Source organism: Choloepus didactylus, chromosome 6 (assembly GCF_015220235.1).
Source record: "Choloepus didactylus isolate mChoDid1 chromosome 6, mChoDid1.pri, whole genome shotgun sequence".
In the NCBI taxonomy this organism is placed as follows: Eukaryota; Metazoa; Chordata; class Mammalia; order Pilosa; family Megalonychidae; genus Choloepus; species Choloepus didactylus.
In genome coordinates, this window is record NC_051312.1 from 93,169,128 (window position 1) to 93,189,280 (window position 20,153).

Genomic DNA, 20,153 nt, shown 5'->3' on the forward strand with positions numbered 1-20,153 from the left:
TTTAAAATGCATTGTTCGTTTTGGCAGCACATACTAAAATTGGAACATACAGAGAATATTAATATGGCACCTGTGCAAGGATGACACACAACCTTGTGTGAAGCATTCCATACTAAAACAATTAAATGCACATACTCTTTGATCCAGAAATTCTACTGGAAATGTATCCTTTATATAGATCATGTCTGCAAATATGGTACAGTTGTTGAAAAAGCAAACTAGAATCTAAAATTAAGTAAGAACAAATTCCTATACAGTTAGTCACTGTAGAAGGAAACAAATATTTTTATAAAAATTGAAGTAAAGCATACTATGTAAAGCAAGAATTTCACTAAATATTAGTACACAGCAAGTAAGAGTAGAAACAATGAATTCTAATAGAAGCTGTTATTTCAATGAATACAACTACATACCTATGTAAAAGAATTGTACAGCATTACTACAAACAGAAAAAAAAAAGAAAAAAAGAAATTGTATAGGTTTAAATCTTCAACATGAAACCCTAGAAAATCATCTTCAAGGTCATTCCCAATACCAGGAAAATTCATCATCTTTGTTGGTATCCAGCCAATTTTCATCACTGGCACTCTTGGCATTAAAAACTTAGTTCCAGGACTAAGAGTGTTCAAAATAGGTTCTGTTTTCCTTTAAACAGGTTAGTTTGTGGTTGATATGATGAATCAGTGCCTCTACTACTTTTGAACTATGACTTAGTGTAGCAAAATTTAAATCTAAAACATAATAGAAAAACCCAATTTTTGTTACTAAAGAAACTGGCATCTCTGTCTTATTTCTTCTCCATTAGTGGAATCACATAAGGGCAGATCATCTTGCTGTTAAATAACTTTTGCATTGGCCCAGGGTCTTCCATCTACAAAGCAGGGACAATGGACACAAGGTGTTACCTGGATAAAATTTGAGCGGGAGAGAAACAGTCTTATATGCCACTAAATTATAGAAATACAAAGACATTTTATAAGGATAGTCATTATAGCATCCTTTTTTAATAATGGGGGAAAAAAAGAAAGCAACATAATGCTGATCGACTGAAGACTAGTTAAATTATTGTATACTCACAAACCAGTGCAGTTGAGAAAAATTGCAGCTCATGATAGCTGCCTGGAGTATTATTTGTCAAATGGTTATTCCCAGATAATGGGATTTGAGGTAATTTTTTGCTTTCTTCTTTGAATTTTTCAGCATTTCTTGACTTTTTATAATGAACAGGTACCATTTTAACAAAAGCAATAAGCATGCCTTTAAAGAATAAAACAAATGCAACTGATATATATATATGCTCATGTGGAACAATCTCCAAGATTTACTTTATCTCATGGGGTTGTGGTGCTCATTAATTATAAAAACTCAGGACAGTGTCTGGCATATAAACATTCAAATATTACTTACTATTATTCTGTTAAGTGAAAAATAACAAGATGCAAAACAGGATAAACAGGGAAAAGGACTGGGTGGGAAAAGTATTTATTTTTAATCAAATACTAACTTGACCAGTTCCCTAGAAAACAGTTCCCTAGAAAACAGAGTTTACCTACTTTATCAGGTGTTGAAATCCCAGGGCAGAAAGCGGAAAAAATGTCAGTGAGGGAGGTAGAGAGCAAACACAAGGTTGTGCGTTACCCAAACGAATTACAGCATACAACGAAAACATGGCCAGTTGCTCAGTCAGAATGTCTCTGGAGGGGCTACACAGAACCACGGTACCTCAGAATGTGAGTGGGTGGGGTTTCAAGGAGGAGAAATGCATAAAGGAAGGAAGGAATCTACCTACTGGCTCCTGTCCTTCTCAAGCCTGCAATAGGCATTGGTCAGGGGTGCTAACTGCCTGGCTTTTCCAAGTCCTGTGACCCAGCCCGTCTGGACAACTGCTGGGGAAGGCCACACCCTGTATTTGCATATGGAAGTGTGGGAGGAGCCAGAGCCTCCGAGGGCCTGGTCATGGGGATGGCATCTGAGCTGTTTTTGCTCTCTCCACAGTGGGCACAATGGAGACCACACCAAAGCACGCAGAGGGAAGCTGAGACAGCCAGCAGCCTTTGCAAATAAGGTAAAAGTAGCAGCTGCAGCAGCTGGGACTTGCCTCTAAGCAAGCAGCCGAGGACCCAAGAGGCAGGCAGAACCAAGGTAATCTGGCAGATATATTCATTAAGTTCCATTCTATACCAAAGTATTTAACCACCATGTATATATTATTTTTTAAAACATTAGGGGAAAAACTGTACTTAGTCTATACTTAGTTGTCTAATGGAAAGGGCAGGGCCTTGGAGCTAGATAGTCCTGAGTTTAAGAATTGTGTCCACCAGTTACTAGCTCTGAAACTTTGGGCTGGTGGCTCATCTGTGTAATCAGGATAATAATATCTTCACTGTTATTGTGAAGATTAAATGAGCCAAGGTGGCTAAAATGTGGCAAAGGTGGATATGGAGGCTGATTTTTCTTCCCTTGTTTGATCCCTTCTCCACTCTCCTCCAGAATGACCTCAGATTACACTACCAACATCATTCTGCCCAGCATTATTTTTTTAAATGCAATTTTATTGAGATATATTCACATAACAAACAATCCTCCCAAGTGTACAATCAGTTGTTCAGAGTATCAGCATATAGTTGTGCATTCATCACCACAATCAATCTTTGAACATTTTCATTAATCCAAAAAATAAAATAAAAAGAACATCCAAAAATTCCATTCCCCTCCTTCCCCCATTGTTCATTTACTTATTTACTTTTTTTAACCTTATTCATTGTTTTTTTAACTTTATCAAAAAATTAAAAAACAATAAAAAATTTTCAAACAAAACCAAAACAAAGGAATAAAAAACAAATAACCTAAAAGAACCACATTGCTTCCAACATGTTCCTACCATACCCCAAGAAAATTAACAAACCATAACCAAACAAAGGAATAAGAAAAACAAATAACCTAAAATAACTACATTGCTTCCAACACGTTGCCCAACATTATTGATATTTAGGATCATTCACTATACTGGGGGCTCCATAAGGAGGGGGTGATAATTAGATTTTTGTGTGTCCCTCTTTGGTACCTAGCACAGCTGATGCTCACAGCTGTGACTGATGTACATGTTTGCTGAATGAACCAAAAAGTTCAAACATCAATTCTCAGGAGAGACGACTTTCCATGTGACTGAGTAAAGACACCTGAAGAACTGGACCCATCAGACATCCTAAACCTACTCTGGCAACTGTTCTGTCCAGAAAGACTGAAAAGTAATAAATAAATAAGTAAACACATCAAAGACCTTGAAGCTAGAAAAATTTGCATTCCAATCCCAGTGCCATCCCTTACTGCAAGAGTGACACTTGGGCAAGTGATATAAAACCCTCTAAAACCTTAGTTTTCTTAGGCATAAATGGTATAATACTGTATTTTATAGGGCTACTGTAAGAACTGAAATTAAATAATATACATTATGACTGGCACAGGGTTAATCTACACTGCAGGGCACTCTGATCGCTCCCCACACCCTTACTCTGACCAAAGCTGCTCAATCTATAGCTCCTGTGATTCAAAAGGGCTCATCCTTTTCCTAATCTCCAAGAGTACTTTTCTGCAGGAGGAAGACCCTGTAAACCCAGGTGAAGAAGCAGTTTATGTAGTCATATTAATGACACTTTCCAATGGCACAGAAGATTTTCTCACCTATTGGACTCATTGTTTCCTTCTTTTCTGATAACTTTGATGTGGAGACAATAAATGGCCTATTTTCCTTTCTAGGAAAAGAAACTACTTTGAAACAATAATTGGATCTTCCAGGACACTGATTTCCTTTGTAATTGCTATTGCTGTTGTTAAAGATTATAAAGACAGAAGAAATAGAGCAGATTCAGGAATAATTAACTTTGTAGTCTCGGACTTCATGGGCCAAGATGACTTTTGGAGCACCATGCATTATATCTACATTGCAAGTGGCAGGAGAAAGGGAAAAGAAGTTTCCCAGCTGACTAAGGATGAAAGTCACCAGCAAAGCAAAAAGATGGGAAGAACAGGTCCCTAATGACTCTGTGGATCCACTATATCAACTTTGGATTGCCTATCTTTGAACTTCTTTCAGGTGAGAGAATAACCCCTGTATCTTTAAGACACTATAATTGGGTCTTTATTACTAGCAACCAAACACAATCCCTACCTGACTGAATGGTGGTACACAGCTTGGGCAACATATACACAGTAAAATCACCAGTATGGGTGATTTGGGCAATCTCTTAGCTAATACTTCAGGTTACAACAGAATAGATTTTTTTTTGGTGGGGGACGGGAGTGAGAAGAGCAGAAAAGAAAAGCAAATTTCTGGTATGAGTAAAAGGCATCTGCTTTTTTCCCCCTCTTCTTTTTATCCAACACACCTTTACTGAATATCAGCTCTATACAAAATACCACTTTTTGTAAGTTTTCAGCTGTTACCCTCCTCTCTTTCAGCTCTTACTCCTGCCTCCGCTTTAGACCTGCCAGAGCTACCCACTAGAGGTGCTGAGAGATTAAGAACTTCCTAATGCCTGGAATCAGATGTGACTTACAGCTGCAACAACAAAGGCAGTAGATAACAAAATCTTAGTTGATGATATGGAAAACCACAACAACAGTGTTTAAAATAAATCTGACTATCCCTTAAGGTTCAACAGTGGGTACACTTAAGGTTTCGGTAATTCCCTAGTCCCACTCAACCCCTTTTAATTAGTAAAAACTCTCAAAAAGAACATAAGAATTCCTCATTTATCAGCTACCTGCCTGAAGAGAGAAGCGATTAAACAAGGAAAGGGACAAAAAGACAGGTGAAGTGGACAGACAGGATATATGTAACCTGAATAAGAGTAATTCCAATTTTTACTTGCAATTCTCAATAGGCATTAAAAGGAATCAAATTCATAACCCACACTTTTTATCTTCTCACTTATTCTCTCATATACCACGGTTACTTGAGGGCCTCCCACCAGCCTACCTGTCCCCCAACCTTCAAGCCCAGTTTTTAATCTGTGTACTCCCTTTCTTCTTTACCTTTCAACTGTTTATTGTGGAGATTCAGTGTGCCTTCCTGACTTTTACACTTTCATTCCATTCAACCAATTAACAACAAAGAGCCCTGGTGGAAGACACAGCCAAGTAAGACCCTTCCACCTTAGAAGCCAGGGGGAATGAAGGGGAAGACTGTATACACTGATGTTAATAATTTTTCTGTTATATACAGTATATAAAGTGCCAGACATAAAGCTGCCAGATGGTTATAGCGACCCCCTCAAAGGTTCAACCCATAAAACAAAATGTCAAAGATTCTAAATGTAGGATAAAAATCCTTTAATAAGTTGAAGGGGCCTAAAACAAGGAAAATTTCCCAAAACTTAAACAAATACTTAAATTAACACACGCAAATTTTTTAGAGTAGTGCCTGGCACATACTAGGAATTCAATAAATGTAGCTATTATTATTGTTGACGAGACCCTCTCCTTTCCCAGTTCCTTTGTTGTTAGATTATTTATAAACATCTCTATAACAGAATTTACCATGACATGCAGTTGTTCAATTAGGGAAAGACACACACTTATAAGCGCTGAGGCAAGGTTCTTTTTTATCCTTCATTGCTGCCCCAGCCTAGCACCTAGCACCATGCGTGACACAGAGTTGGTACCAATACGGGCTTCTGAAGGAGTTACTTTTGTTAAGTGAAGATGCCCTATCCTGGAAACCTGAGACTTCTACATTAAAAGCATTCCAATCCCAGTTTCTCTTCCCTGAAACCCATTTTTGGCAAGGATTTGATAAATTAGACAGTTTAATGGAACCGATATTGTATTATAACACACAATAAACAGAACAATTTTAATCCCACATTTTAGTAAGTGACTTGAAAAACCAAGTCAATCCCAATTTAGTTTTGTAATCCAAAAATGCCACTTCCAAAGTGAAGATTTTCCAGGTGTTGACTGCTGTATGTCTCTCCAATCTTATGACCTTGTCATCAACCCTCAAAGAAAAACAAAAAACTTTAAACACCAGGGTCTACAATACAAATAATCTTAGATTTTGCTTTTATTGTGCCATTTCTGAACTCATTATAAAACTATGTCTGTCTAGAACCTAATTGTTTAGACCAAAAAACACCTAAAATAATAAAAAGTGCAGGTGTGGGGAGGGGGTGGAGGAGCGGATGTGGAGTCCTGGATTCTAGTCTCAGTTCTGCTACTGACTGCAAATGTTAGTCAAATTGTTATGTATCACTAATCATCCATATTTTAATGTATAAAATGATGATTCATTCAAATATTTTCTGAATGCCTATTATGTGCTGGGCATTATGCTGAACGCTAAAAATGCAAAGATGAATAAGAATATCCCTATCCTCAAGGCTTTAAAATCCTACTGGAGTGGCAGGGTTGGAGAGAGATCCATACGCAACTATAATAAAACGTGGTAGGTGCTATAGTGGAAGGCTACATGCAGTATTATGGAATAATAAAGGTGAGACCCATTAATTCTCTTTCATATTGGGCAATGGGTGGGTGAATACATTAGAACTAAGAAAAAAACATGCAAGGAAATTATTAATTCTATGCATAAAACAGGAGAGGGGTGGGGAGGCGAACAAATACCAGAATGCAGTTGTTAAACTGGATCTTCAAATGAACAGCTTAAGTCTATTCAAATATTGTTCTCACTGTGGCATGATATGAAAATTCCACTTCACACACAAGTACATTTGTAACAAAGGGTAGAGTACAAACTGCACACTGTAATATTTGAGTATTTGAATTAAACTACAAAAAAAATTCTTGTCCATTTTATGAACTTTTTGAAATCAAAGGATGCAACTATTTGTCTTCATTTTGAGGTAGTCTGACTTGTTTTTTAATCCAGATACAGTTTGAAAAACCCAAGGCTCTGCTTCTGGTATAAAATGACTTTTTAGTCACAGAGACATGGGGGCAACTTTTCTTATAAAAATAATGTTTAACACAGAAAAATCATTGACCAGTATAGCAGATGGATGGCAAAATTACAATAGCAGATACATAAGCAGACCAGCAATTGCTAAATAGCTTTAACAACATATGGAGGTAGAGTTCCCAATTTGCCCATTGATATGTAGGCAAAATCTTGCGAGTTATCAATTACAAACCAGTATCAGATCCAATTCTTGAAATGGGTACTAATCTGAATTGAGTCAGAGAGAGGCAGAAAAAGAACCCCAGAACTGGGTCACCCCAAAACCTGCAAGCTTACATAGTCAATGAGGTTGATATATCCTTCCATTCCCCTATTTGACTCGGTGATTGGTGTGTCTGTCACACACAGTGGTCTTCAGTTTCTCTCTTGGGGCCTTGCATCCTTGAGACTCTGCAATGTTATCCCATCTCCTCTCTGAGAAAATCATATTCCATTTCATTCAGAAGCTGCATATGCAGACTCTCCACGGGATGCTGGCCCCTGCCACACGTACTCAGATCTTCTTTCGCCTTCTGTCACTCATCTGTCAAATCACTTTCAGTACCATGGAGGTGGTAACTCTGTAAACTCCTGACTCATCTGTTCTCCCACCATCTTATGAAGGGAAGTTTGTTTAAACTCGTGTGTTTAAACGATTAGTATGCGGAAACACTAAGGGGAAATATGGGGGAAATGTTCATCCTATGTGTGTGGACAGGACCAGACAGGCAGGGAGGCTGTTCCTGCCTCAGAACTGTGCTCCCTGGATCATAAGTAATCTACTTCTGCCTTAGATTACAGTAAGAAGGGTTTGTTCCTTTGAAAGCTAAGTACATACATCCCAGAGGTGAACCCCAGGAGCAAAATGAATACTCCTTAAGCAATAAGTCTGCCTGCCTTGGCATCAGCCAGAAGAATCCCTTCATGGTGAATAACAATAATACTTCTAGTAAAGAGAGCTAACACTTACATAGTACTTGCTGTGTACTAGACATTGTTACAAATACTTTAAATATTAACTCATTTAATCTTCACAGCAAACCCTATGAATTAGATTCTATCATTCTGTAGATATGCAGTTAGACTAAAGGGGGAAAGAGAGAACCAACACCTTTCTGTCAGGGCTGCCGTGAGGATCAAATGGGGTCAGAAGAATAAACTGAGGCACAGGATATGTTACCTAGTTAGTAAGTAGTGAAGTTGGGATTCAAATACATGCTGTCTAGCTTTCGCTACAAGATTTCACCATGTTAAGCAAAAGGCTGTGCTCAGAAATGTGTTCCCCAGTTTTAGGTCAATACACAAGTACTTCTGTTTAAAAGGTAGGGAACACATTCTTGGTCTCTCGTGGGATAAGACAAGGGTGATCATACAGGTATGCAAAACCTAGGTTTCAAGTCCTAATCCAGGCTCATGATGGAGGAGAGATGTTGGGGAGTAATGGGGAATGGCACATTGACCAGGTAAGTCTTGCTCACTTCATTCTGAGCAGCATGGTATGGCAGTAAAAGGCTATGCTTTGGAGTCAAATGGATCCAGCTTTTGCTCCTGCCTCTATCACTTCATGCTTTGTGATCCTGGGCTGGTTTCATACCCTGAGCTTGTTTCTGGCTGAAATGGGAATATCATGATAAATTAAATTAGATATGATTAGGCTAGTGCATGCAAAAATGACTTACTGCATAGTAAGGGCACAATAAAATTCACACTCCATTCTGCCTGCCTACCACTTTCCCATCCCCCCATCCTCCCCACCCTGCTTAAGAAGAAATAGGAAGAAAAGAATACTGAGTAATTGTGAACACTTGTTTTACTATTCAGCATTCAGTACCATTTCCCCTTCCCTTGGGGAAACTGCTCTTCATGCAAGGCAAAGTTGATTCCGAGTGGGGCTACCTCACATAGCCTTCTGAACTGAGCATGGGCATGTTAGTAGAGAGCTCGTGACCCAGGCCTGACCAACCATAGTTCTCCATTTTTCTGGTCACAGTGATTTGTTCAGGGATAGAAGTATGACCCAAGCTGTGTCAGTGTCCTCAATTAGGGGTTCAAGGAGTAGAGGCCATGTTGTTTGGGTCACAGAGCAGGGAGGTTTGGGGGTTGCTGGCAATCTTCTTTCCTATCACCTACAGAAAGCCCATCTAAAGGAAAAAAGAAAGCTGGCTACAGAGAAGCAGTGATGAGACACAAGGAGAGTCCTGGTGACCCTGAGGCATGATTCTAGTGTCAAGGTCACCAGGGCTGCCCTGGTACCTAGAACACTTGCTTCAATTTTCTGAGCTTCCTTAGTATCATTCCAATACATTTCTATTTTTTGCTTAAGCTTGTTTCTGTCATCAGTAATTTTAAAAGTCCTTAAAACATGAATTTATATTTATGTCAGACTTCCTATAAGGTGCTTTATAGTCAAGACCCGATTCAATCCTCACAGCAGCCCTGACAGGAAGGCACTGGTTCTCTCTTTCCCCCTTCAATCTAATTGCATATCTATAATGGTGTGAACCTCTTTACCAAGTGTAGTGTCAGAGTAAGGATCCGTAGTCACTTATATTAACTGAATCATGGCAGAATAAAGGGCTCACATCTTTACATCTCATCCACTAGAACTCACTGAGATTGCACCTGCTGAGGACACATGCCCAATCCAAAATAATCATGGCGGCCAAGGGGATGGAAGGTGCTGACTGCAAAACCTAAAGTCTAGGATGGGTGGAACCAGCTTTCCAGACCCACAAAGATGTCAGGACAGAAATAAGGGCACTGTTAGGAAGGAGAAAGGGGAAATGGATTCAGGGGAAGCAATCAACAAACATTCACTACACATTCAAAAAGAAAATTGGAACAAAAAAGTTTTAAGATTGTCCAGATTTCTGAACCATCTGATCAGTAACTCCTTTTCTTGACATTAGTTCCCACTGTGATCTCTCACACTTCTTCGGTTTAATTTAAGTCTGCTGTCCTCCAGAGGCTTCAGCTTTCTCCACAGGGAAGCTAGTTAGTTTATCAACGGCTCTGTAAACTCTCATCATGAGCACCAAATTGAAGTGCTGCCTTGGCAAGATTATTAAGAGATCTCAAGGCACTTTCCAGAAGCTGTAACACGAAAGACCTGATTAAAAGGCATGTCCCACTTGACTCAATTAAAATGCCCTCAGCTGTCTCCTGTTCTTGGCTTCCTCCTTTGGAAGTATAAATTCAAAACAACAGGAAAAGAAAGATAAGGCTTTTTTTTAGGAAAGGGTTTTATCAAGCACTTGACCAAGAAAACAGGTTTCCCACTGGTTGGACTGAAAACAGTGATTAAACTGGCTTTTCATACGGAAATTTCTGTTGGAATGCAATGAGAAAATGATAGAATTTTCTAGCTCTAGACTGAGACTCAGCAGATCTGGGTTTTAGACCCAATTCTCACACTCACTCACTCTAAGATCTTGAGTGAAAGAACCTGCATTTTAAGTAGAGATACTCATTGCTCACCTTCAATGGTGAAAGATGTTTTGCCTCTCACCATGACTGCCAACTTGAATAAGCCCAATCTCCCTCTGAGCTTGATACTCTATTTCATCAGACTAATAAGATGATTAAATGAAGGTTACCTGTGATTCATATGTCTTACTTGAACATGTATTATTTGAATATTTGAAAAGAATAGAAATTCTACTACTATGGAATACAGTGCCCATTTGGGTTGTTTCCAGTTTCGGGCTATTATGAATAAAGCTGCTATAAACATTCAGCTATTACGAATAAAGTAAACACAGCTTTTATAAACATTCTAACACAAGCCTTTTTTCCCTTTTTTTTTTTTTTTAAAAATTGAGGTATAAATAACATGATAAAATGCACATAATTAAGTATTCAGATGGATGGGCTTTGAGAATTATCTACACTATTCAAAACAAGACACTGAATATTTCTATAACTACCTTGAAAGTTTCTTCCTCTTCTCTTACCAAAAAATTCCTGCCCTGCAACAATTCTCTGATTACTCTTGCTATGGATTAGTTTGGCCTTTTTTTTTGGAATTCATATAATTGATATAAATGAAATCATACAGTAGGTACTACCATGACTGGTTTCTTTCCACTCTGTATAATGATTTTGAGATTCATTCTTACAATTGTGGGTATCAATAGTTCATTCTATTTTTCTGCTGAGTAGCATTCCATTGTATACAGCTACCATAATTTGTTTATCCATTCACATAATGATAAGCATAAACAAATGTTCGGTTTTTGGCCTTTGTGAGTTCAGCTGCTGAGAATATTCTTGTATTAATCTATTTGTAAATATGTTTTCATTTCATTTAAGTACAGTCTTAGGATTATATATGCTGGATCACTGAGGAGGTGTAAGTTTAACTTAATAAGAAACATCAAAAAATTTTCCAAAAAAATTTCCAAAAAATTTCAGATTCCCATCAGCAGTGATGAGAGACTGATTTGCTCATATTATTACCAATACTTGGTATTGTTAGACTTTTTGATTTAGTATATCTGATTGAGGTTTTAAGATTCATTTTTCACCAATATGGTTATAATTGTTCCAGCATCATTTGTTGAAAAGGCTTTCATTTCCCCATTGAATTTCCTCAGCACTTTGTTGAAAATTAATTGACCATCTAAGCACTGGTTTACTAGATTCTTTATTCTGTCATCTTTATCTATTTGTGTATTCTTATGCCAATAGCACACTGTCTTGATTATAGGAGCTTTAGTTAGTTTTGTAATCCTCCAACTTTGTTCTTTACTTTCAACGTTTCTTTCCATTCTTCCAAGTCCTTATCACTTCCAAATAAATTATGACAAAAAAGGCTACCAGGATTGTATTTTCCTACTAGGATTTTGATTGGGATTGCACTGAATTCAAAGCTTAATTGGTGGAGGACTGGCATATAAACATTACTGAGTCCCTCAACTCATCAACATGGTACATCTTGCAGTTTATTAAAGTCTTCTATTCTCCTCTGCAATGTTTGGTAATTTTAAGTATATAGATCTTGTATATTTTTGTTAAATTTACTCTCAAATATTTTATGGGTTCTTATGCTACTATAAATAGTAATATTAATTTCATTTTTTAATTGTTTGCATTTCTATATATTTCTGAAGGCTTTTGTATATTAACCTTGAATCCTGTGATCCTGCTAAAATCACTTAGTTCTAGTAGGGCTCCTTAGGAGTAGAGTCCTTAGGAGTTCACGAGTACACAATCATGTCTTCAGAGAATAAAGACAATTTCACCTCTTCCTTTATCATCTGTACAGGAGAATTGCCACTGTGCATGCAGTTAGGTACATATTTCCAACCTGAGTGATCTCACAGATTTTAGTTTGTTACTCTTCTGGAGCCATCTTTACAAAGTTTATAGAAAGCCAGTTTAACATCTTAACACAGATTGAACAAAGCAATGTGAACCAGCATTTAATACAGCCTGCTGTACAATCCTTCCTGTTCATATCCTCTTGACCCAAAACATCAACACTAGCCTATGTTATTAAACCACAAATCAACCAGTGCCCTAAAGAGGGCTCGTCACTGCTGTAGTCAGCCATTCTATCATTTCAATTTCATTTATGGCAGACATATAAAGTCTAAGTAGATAAAGTTTCCCAAAAACCTACTTCAAGTTATCAGATTTTTAAACTTTCCCTATAATAGTATGCCCACATTTGGCTAGCCCATAAATATTAGCCTGAACACTGAAAGAGGAATTGCTGTATTTACTTTCATTAACTTTAAAAACAGTGTTTCATTGAGGTATTCTTACATCATCTTATCATGACTGGAAGGACTTGCTTTAAGACTATCAGGTTCTAAATATCCAGGGTAGAGTGAGCAAATCAAAATTTTTACTTAATACAGTTTGCCACAGTAGAAACTAATTCCATTAACATGATTCAAGATGTTTGTTGTTTGTTTCCGTACAATCTGCAAGTATCAAAAAGCCCTAATGCAGGCTACCATATACATTTTCTGCTTATACTATTTATGGATGAATCAATGATTCCTGTTAAATTGTATCACGCCTGTGTGCCAAGGTTTGATTTAGCCCAAGTTCAGTAAATTCATTTTGTCAAAACGACTGATATCTTGAGCATTACTGATTCAAAAGGACATCAAAATAAAAAATTATTTAAGTTCAAGGCACAGTACATTAACAAACAAATTATCCTCAGTCACAAGGTTATAAATGCAGTCTGGGATGAAGGTAGGAGGAACTACGTATGTTTTTCTTTATGTTTATTCTTCTTGGAATTTGCTGAGCTTCTAGGATTTGTAGATTACTGTTTGTGAACAACTTTGACAAAATGTTAGCCCGTATTCCTTCAAATATTTTTTCTACCACATTCTTTCTCTTTTTCTTCTTCTGGAATGCAATTATATGTATGTTCATTTCTTGATACCATTCCCCAAGTGACTGAGCTCTTCATTCTATTTTCAATCTTTTTTTTTCTGTGCTTCAGTTTGAATCATTTCTCTTGATCTATCATGTTCACTGATCCTGACTTCTTTTTTCGTGATTGTTTTAGTAATCCATGTAATTATTTTTTTTATTTCAGATTATATTTTTTGGTTCTAGAATCTCTATTTAACTTTTTTCTCCCCCAATTTCCAAATCTTGCCTGAAATTCCCTGTCTATTCACACAATATATACATATTTTGCTGTAGACACTATAATATTAATCATAGTTTATATTTTTAAGTCCTTATCTGCTAATTCTAATATCTAGGTTGTGTGTGTCTCTCTAAAAACTGATATTTCTCTTGAATTTGGGCCATAGTTTCCATTTTCTTCAAATGTTGAGAATTTTGTTTTATTGTAGATAATACTCTCTAGAGATTCTGGACTCAATCATCTTTCTCTAAAGAGTGATTTTTATTCTAGCAGATAATTAAATTACTGAAGGCTAACCTTAAACTTTGGGAAAATTTGAAGCTTTGTTGGGACAGGTCTGTTTTGGAATTGCCTGTAGCCCTAGGATGATTCACTTAGTCTGGAGACATAATCTTTAATTCCGAGTTGTAGCCCTTCTATAATTTTAACAGAAAGCTGAGGTATTACCAAGACCCTCTAACTTGGCAGGTCTCTAACTGCAAAACACATATCCCCTGTGGTGAGCAGCAGTTGAAAACTCAGTCTTCCAGCTGCCGTTCCCTCCTTGGGGTCCTGAGAGCCTCACCCATGAGAGTATAATTCAGAAGCCAGCCAAATATTTGAGGGATGTTTATACACACATCCTGTGGCTCCACTCTTTCAACTTCCAGTTGCTCTGCCAATCTCAAACTCTTCAGGCCGACACCACAGCTTGAGTTCTACCCACTCTGCTGGGGGAACAGACTCAGAGGAAAAGGTGCATACATGTCTCTCTGTTATTTTAAGAGTCAAATCCCCTCTACTTTCTGCCTACTTTGGGTTGCTCTTCAGTGCCTTCAAACAACTGTTTTATATATTTTGTTAAGGGCTTATAATTTTTTTTAATGCAGGAGATTTAGTCTGATATAAACTATTCCACTGTTACTGACCTGGAACTTCTCCCACCTCAAAATGTGAGGAGGAAAAACTCCAAAAATCACCTAAGATAAGTCATCTTCAATCCAGACATGAATATAAACAATATGATGAAAAAGTGTTTGAGGTACCCCAACCATTTTTTATTCAATTACCTAACCACTTAATCCCTTCATTATGCTTAGCTCACTCTTACCTCACTTAGCTAATATAAAATTCCTCACAATGGCCCAGGTTTTCTATTCCCCAATTACCTTTACGACTTCATCTTCTACCACACTTCCCCTTGCTCATTCCACTGAAGCCACATTGGACTTCCTGCTGTTCCAGGGACTCTCCAAATGCTCGTCTGATGTAGAGCCTTTGCCCGTGCAGTTTCTTCTTCCTTGATGTCCTGTTCCAGACAACTCCATGGTTCCATCCCTCACCTCCATGTTTTTGCTCAAATGTCAATTACCCAGTCAGGGGCCCTTCCTGCCTTATTTAAAATTGTCCCTCACACATACACACTTGCTATTCCATTTCCAGAATTTCATTTTTCTCCTTAGCATCTTCTCTTTCTTATTGTCAGTCTTCCCCCTACTAGCCTGCAAACTCTATGAGGGCAGGGATTTTTGTTTTCATTCTCTGGTGTATTCCTAGAATCTAGAACAGTGACTGATACTTAGCACACAGTCAGTATTTGTCAAATTAATCTTGTTAGTTGATTTAGCTCCTTACTCCCCTTCATCCCGTCCTCACTCTCACTGTACCCTGTCACTGAATAGAATGTAAGCCCCATGGTTAAGAACCTTGTCTCTATTGTTCAATTTCATTTTCAGTGCCTGAGATATATTTCATATATAAAAGGGGCTTTAAGAATTTTTTATAACTAAGTATCAACTTTCATTATTCATGTGTAAAGTGCAGGCTTCTTCAAAGGCAGGGATCTTTTCTTCTGTTGCATCACTGGAACACCCTGTATCAAGGTTGGAAACACAGTGGGGCATAACTGTCTACTGAGTTAATTTAATATGACTGGATATAAGACAGTACTTAAATGCCAAGTGACCATCATATATGTCTTATGATACTTCAGGCTTGATTAGGGACATCAGTTATAGATGTTTTGCTAAGATATACTGCATTTCCTCCATTACTATAGTCACTTATCCATTCAACCAATATGTTTATCTAATTTGGTGAAAAGAAAAATTGGTGAATATGTAGGTATCTAAATCACTGACAGTGTAAAAGAGTATGACAACAAATGTAGGGGGTGTAAAAACAAGTTGGAATGAAGCAGAACAAGATGGCGGCACAGGGAGGGGTGGAATTTAGTTAGTCCCTTAGAGCAACTAGTAAATAGCCAGTAACAACTAGAAAATAGTCTGGAACAACTGATGAGGGGATATCTGTGATTGGATAACAATGTACACCAGTCAGGAATGGGTGGAATGGTTGAGATCTTAGCATAGAACTGGAAATCTGATACTGAATACAGCTTCCTCCTGAGACTGTGTCCCTCTGGTCTGGGAAAATCTGTTCGGAATAATCAAGGAAAACAGACACTTAGACAACAGAAAATTATGGAGTATACCAGGAAGAGCAAAGATATGGTCCTGTCAAATGAGATACAGGAATTGAAACAGCTAATTATTAATCAAACAAATCTCCTAAATCAATTCAATTCAAAAGTCAAATCAATGAGTTGAAGGAAGATATGGCAGAAGAGATGAAGGATATGAAGAAGACATTGGGCAAACATAAGGAAAAACTCAAAATTTGAAAAAACAATTGGCAGAACTTATGAGAATGAAAGGCATAAGAGAAGAGATGAAAAACACAGTGGAGACATACAACAGCAGATTTGAAGAGGCAGAAGAAAGGATCCAAGAACTAGAAGACAGGACATCTGAAATCCTATGCACCAAAGAACAGAGAGGGAAAAGAATGGAAAAATATGAGCAGGGTCTCAGGGAACTGAGTGACAACATTAAGCACAAGAATATACATGTCATGGGTGTCCCAGAAGGAGAAGAGAAGGCAAAAGGGGCAAAAAGAATAATGGAGGAAATAATCACTGAAAATTTCCCATCTGTTATGAAAGACATAAAAATTACAGATCCAAGAAGCACAGCATACCCCAAAGAGAATAGATCTAAGTAGAACAACTCCAAGACACTTACTAATCAGGTTATCAAGTGTCAAAGACAAAAGAGAATTCTGAAAGCAGCAAGAGAGAAGTGATCCATCACATACAAGGGAAGCTCATAGGGCTCTATGTGGATTTCTCAGTAAAAACCATAGAGGAAGGAAGGCAGTGGTGTGGTATGTTTAAGATACTGAAAGAAAGGAACTGCCAACCAAGAGTTCTATATCCGGCAGGGCTGTCCTTCAAAGATGAGGGACAGTTTACAATATTTTCAGACAAACAGACACTGAGAGAGTTTGTGAATGGGATACCTGCTCTACAGGAAATACTAAGGGGGGCACTACACAGCAGTGAGGCTAGGACAGGAGAGAGAGGTTTGGAGAAGAGTGTAGAAATGAAGACTATCAATAAAGGTAAAAAGAGAGAAAGAGGGAAAAAATAAAAATAAAATAAGATATGACATAAAATCAAAAGACAAAATGGTAGACAGTAGACATTACATTCAGTGAAATTAGCCAAAACGAAAGGACAGATACTGTACAGTCTCACTAATATGAACTATGATGAGCAAAATTTGAGAGCTGAGAACACAGGTTATCAGGAGACAGAAAGAAGTTAGAGATAGGGCATTTGATGTTGAAGGAGTACAGAAAGTGCAAAAGGATTGATTGTACAGATCCAGAAATGGAATGGATAGCATAATGGTAACACAATATTGTAAGTACTCTGAACAAAGATGAGTGTGAGTATGGTTGAAAGAGGAAGGTTAAGGCCATATATGACACCAGAAGGAAAGACAGAAGATAAAGACTGAGACTGTATAACTTAGTGAAACCTAGAGTGGTCAATAATGGTGATTAAATGTACAAATACAAGAATGTTTTTAAATGAGGGAGAAAAAATGAATGCTAACATTTCAAGGTGTTGAAAATTGGATGGTATACAGGAAAAATACAATCAAGGCAAACTAGAGTTTATAGTTAACAGTAACATTGTAAGAAAGGCAATATACCCAAGCTAAACGCCTCTAAGAGGGGGAAATAAGGGAGTGATATGGGATTTTTGGTGGTGGTGATGTTGTCTGATCTTTTCATTGTATTATATTTTTATTTTTCTTCTATCCTTTGTAATTTCATTCTTCATTTTTTTCTCCTTTTCCTCTTTCTTTGGGGAAGAGATGGAAATGTCCTCATATAGATTGTGGTGGTGAACGCATAATTATGTGATTATACTGGGAATCACTGACTGTTTACTTAGGGTGGGTTGGATGGTATGTGAATAAAACTGTTAACAAAATAAACATAGGGATGAAAATGCTGTAGAAAATGTGGAGAGAGGGATATACCTATCCCCTGTTGATAGGGAAGTAGAATGGTGCAGCCCAGCTGGAGGGCAGTGTGGTGGTTCCACAGGAAGCTAACTATGGGGATGCCATATGGCCCTGCAACCCCGTTATTGGGTATATACTTGGAAGAACTGAGAGCACAGACATGAAGACACTGCACGCTGGTGTTTACTGCAGCCATAGTCACAATTCGCAATGGATAGAGGTGGCCTAAGAGTACACTGACTGATAAACGGAATGGTGAACCGTGGTGTATACATACAATGGAATACCAAGCAGCAGCAAGAAGAAATGAAGTTGTAAGGTATGCACCTAGGTAAATGGACCCTGAGGACTGTATATTGAGTAAAATAAGCCGGAATCGAAAAGACATGTAACGCCTCACTAATGTGGACTAACTGTAAAGTGCAGACTCTTGAATTGAATGAGAGCATGCATTGTCAGGGGAAGGCCTGTGGGGAAGGCTCCTAGACTGTAAGCTCTTTACAGCAGTCACATCTATTCCTGAGTTGTAGTTGTTATCTCTAAATTCTGAGATGCTGAGCTGTTTGTGTTTGATCTGGTCGGCCCCTGTAACTTCGGGTATCTGTGTGACACCTGAGACTGGGAGCCAGAGTTCAGCAGCTATGAATGTCAGCATTACCCCATACAGCAAATGTTAAGAAAGCTAACAGAGAGTTTGGACTTCAAATGGAGAGATGAACAAAATGGACTTGATTAGAACTAAGGTAAACCAGACTAAAGGGTAAAGAATGATACTGTGTTTTAAAACCTCAAATTCTATGTGAGACCAAAGAAAGAGATGTTTATTTGGTGCAAAACCTATACTTTCTGTAGCTATATAATTTAATTTGTATGGTCAGTTTATTCAAACACCATAATTACATGGAACCTTGAATAGGGGATGAGATCTGGTTGGTTTGTACAGGTTAGCATGAAACCCCAATACATCCCAGAGTAATTTGGGCAGAGAGTAAGGAGTATTTGCAGGAACCCCTTGACTGCAAAGGGGGGGCTAAGTCTAATTATAATGGTGCCTAAGAGAAATCCCCAGAGAATCTCTTTTGTTGCTCAGATGTGGCCTGTCTCTTTCTAAGCCCACTCAGCAGGTAAGCTCACTGTCCTCCCCCGTACATGGGACATGACCCCCAGGGGTGTAAATCTCCCTGACAATGTGGGACATGACTTCCAGGGATGAGCCTAGACCTGGAATTGTGGGACTGAGAAAGTCTTCTTGATCAAAATGGGGAAGAGAAATTAAACAAAATAAAGTATCAGTGGCTGAGAGATCTCAAATGGAGTTGAGAGGTCATTCTGGAGGTTATTCTTATGCATTATATAGATATCCCTTTTTTAGTTTTTAGTGTACTAGCATAACTAGAAGGAAATACCTGAAACTGTTGTACTGCAATCCAGCATCCTTGATTCTTGAAGACAATTGTGTAACTATACAGCTTATACGGTGTGACTGTGTGATTGTGAAAACCTTGTGGCTCACACTCCCTTTAACTAGTGAACAGATAAATGAGTAGAAAAAAGGGGGACAACAAGTAAATGAATAATGGGGGGGAAAGGAGTATGAGATGTTTTGGGAGCTCTTTTTTACTTTTATTTTTATTCTTATTTTTTGGAGTAATGAAAATGTTCAAAAAGTGATTGTGGTGATGAATGCACAACGATGTGATGATACTGTAAATAACTGTACACTTTGGATGACTGTATGGTATGTGGCTATATCTCAATAAAATTGCATCAAAAGAATAAGTTGGAATGAAAAGACTTGACAACAGTAAAGAGAGTAAGCATAATTAAAGCAGAAGTTTCTAAGGACCTAGAATTCTAATGAGGAAAGAAATGTTTTATTTTAGACAAAGAAATGAGTCAAAAAGTGATTCAGAAGTTGGAATCAAGAATGAAGAAGTTCTAGGAATCTTTTACTGATACATTTCACTTATATTTTCCTTTTTGTGTAGGCAAGAGAATGACAGATTAAAACCCCATGTCCAAGGAAAATCCAAGAGAGCTCTTTCAATATGGCAATTTTTCCTTATTAGTAGTGTATAAAATAATGGTGTATATTTCACTATATGTCATCTTTGAGTCAATGAACACTGAATAATAATAATTCCAAGGCCTCATTTGAAAATTGGTTAGTGATTCCCTAATGTCTACAAAACAAATGGCAAACAAAGCATGGCATTCA

The 20,153-nt window shown here is 37.7% G+C and overlaps 1 protein-coding gene and 1 non-coding gene across 4 annotated transcripts in view; one reads left to right on the forward strand and one right to left on the reverse strand.

The window, feature by feature from the left end:
* Positions 1-20,153, reverse strand: part of GAB2 (GRB2 associated binding protein 2) — a 175,670-nt gene that overhangs the window by 130,195 nt on the left and 25,322 nt on the right. The window lies entirely within an intron of this gene.
* LOC119538896 lies at positions 14-115 on the forward strand. The gene has a single exon (XR_005217682.1). It is a non-coding gene; the product is annotated as a U6 spliceosomal RNA (small nuclear RNA).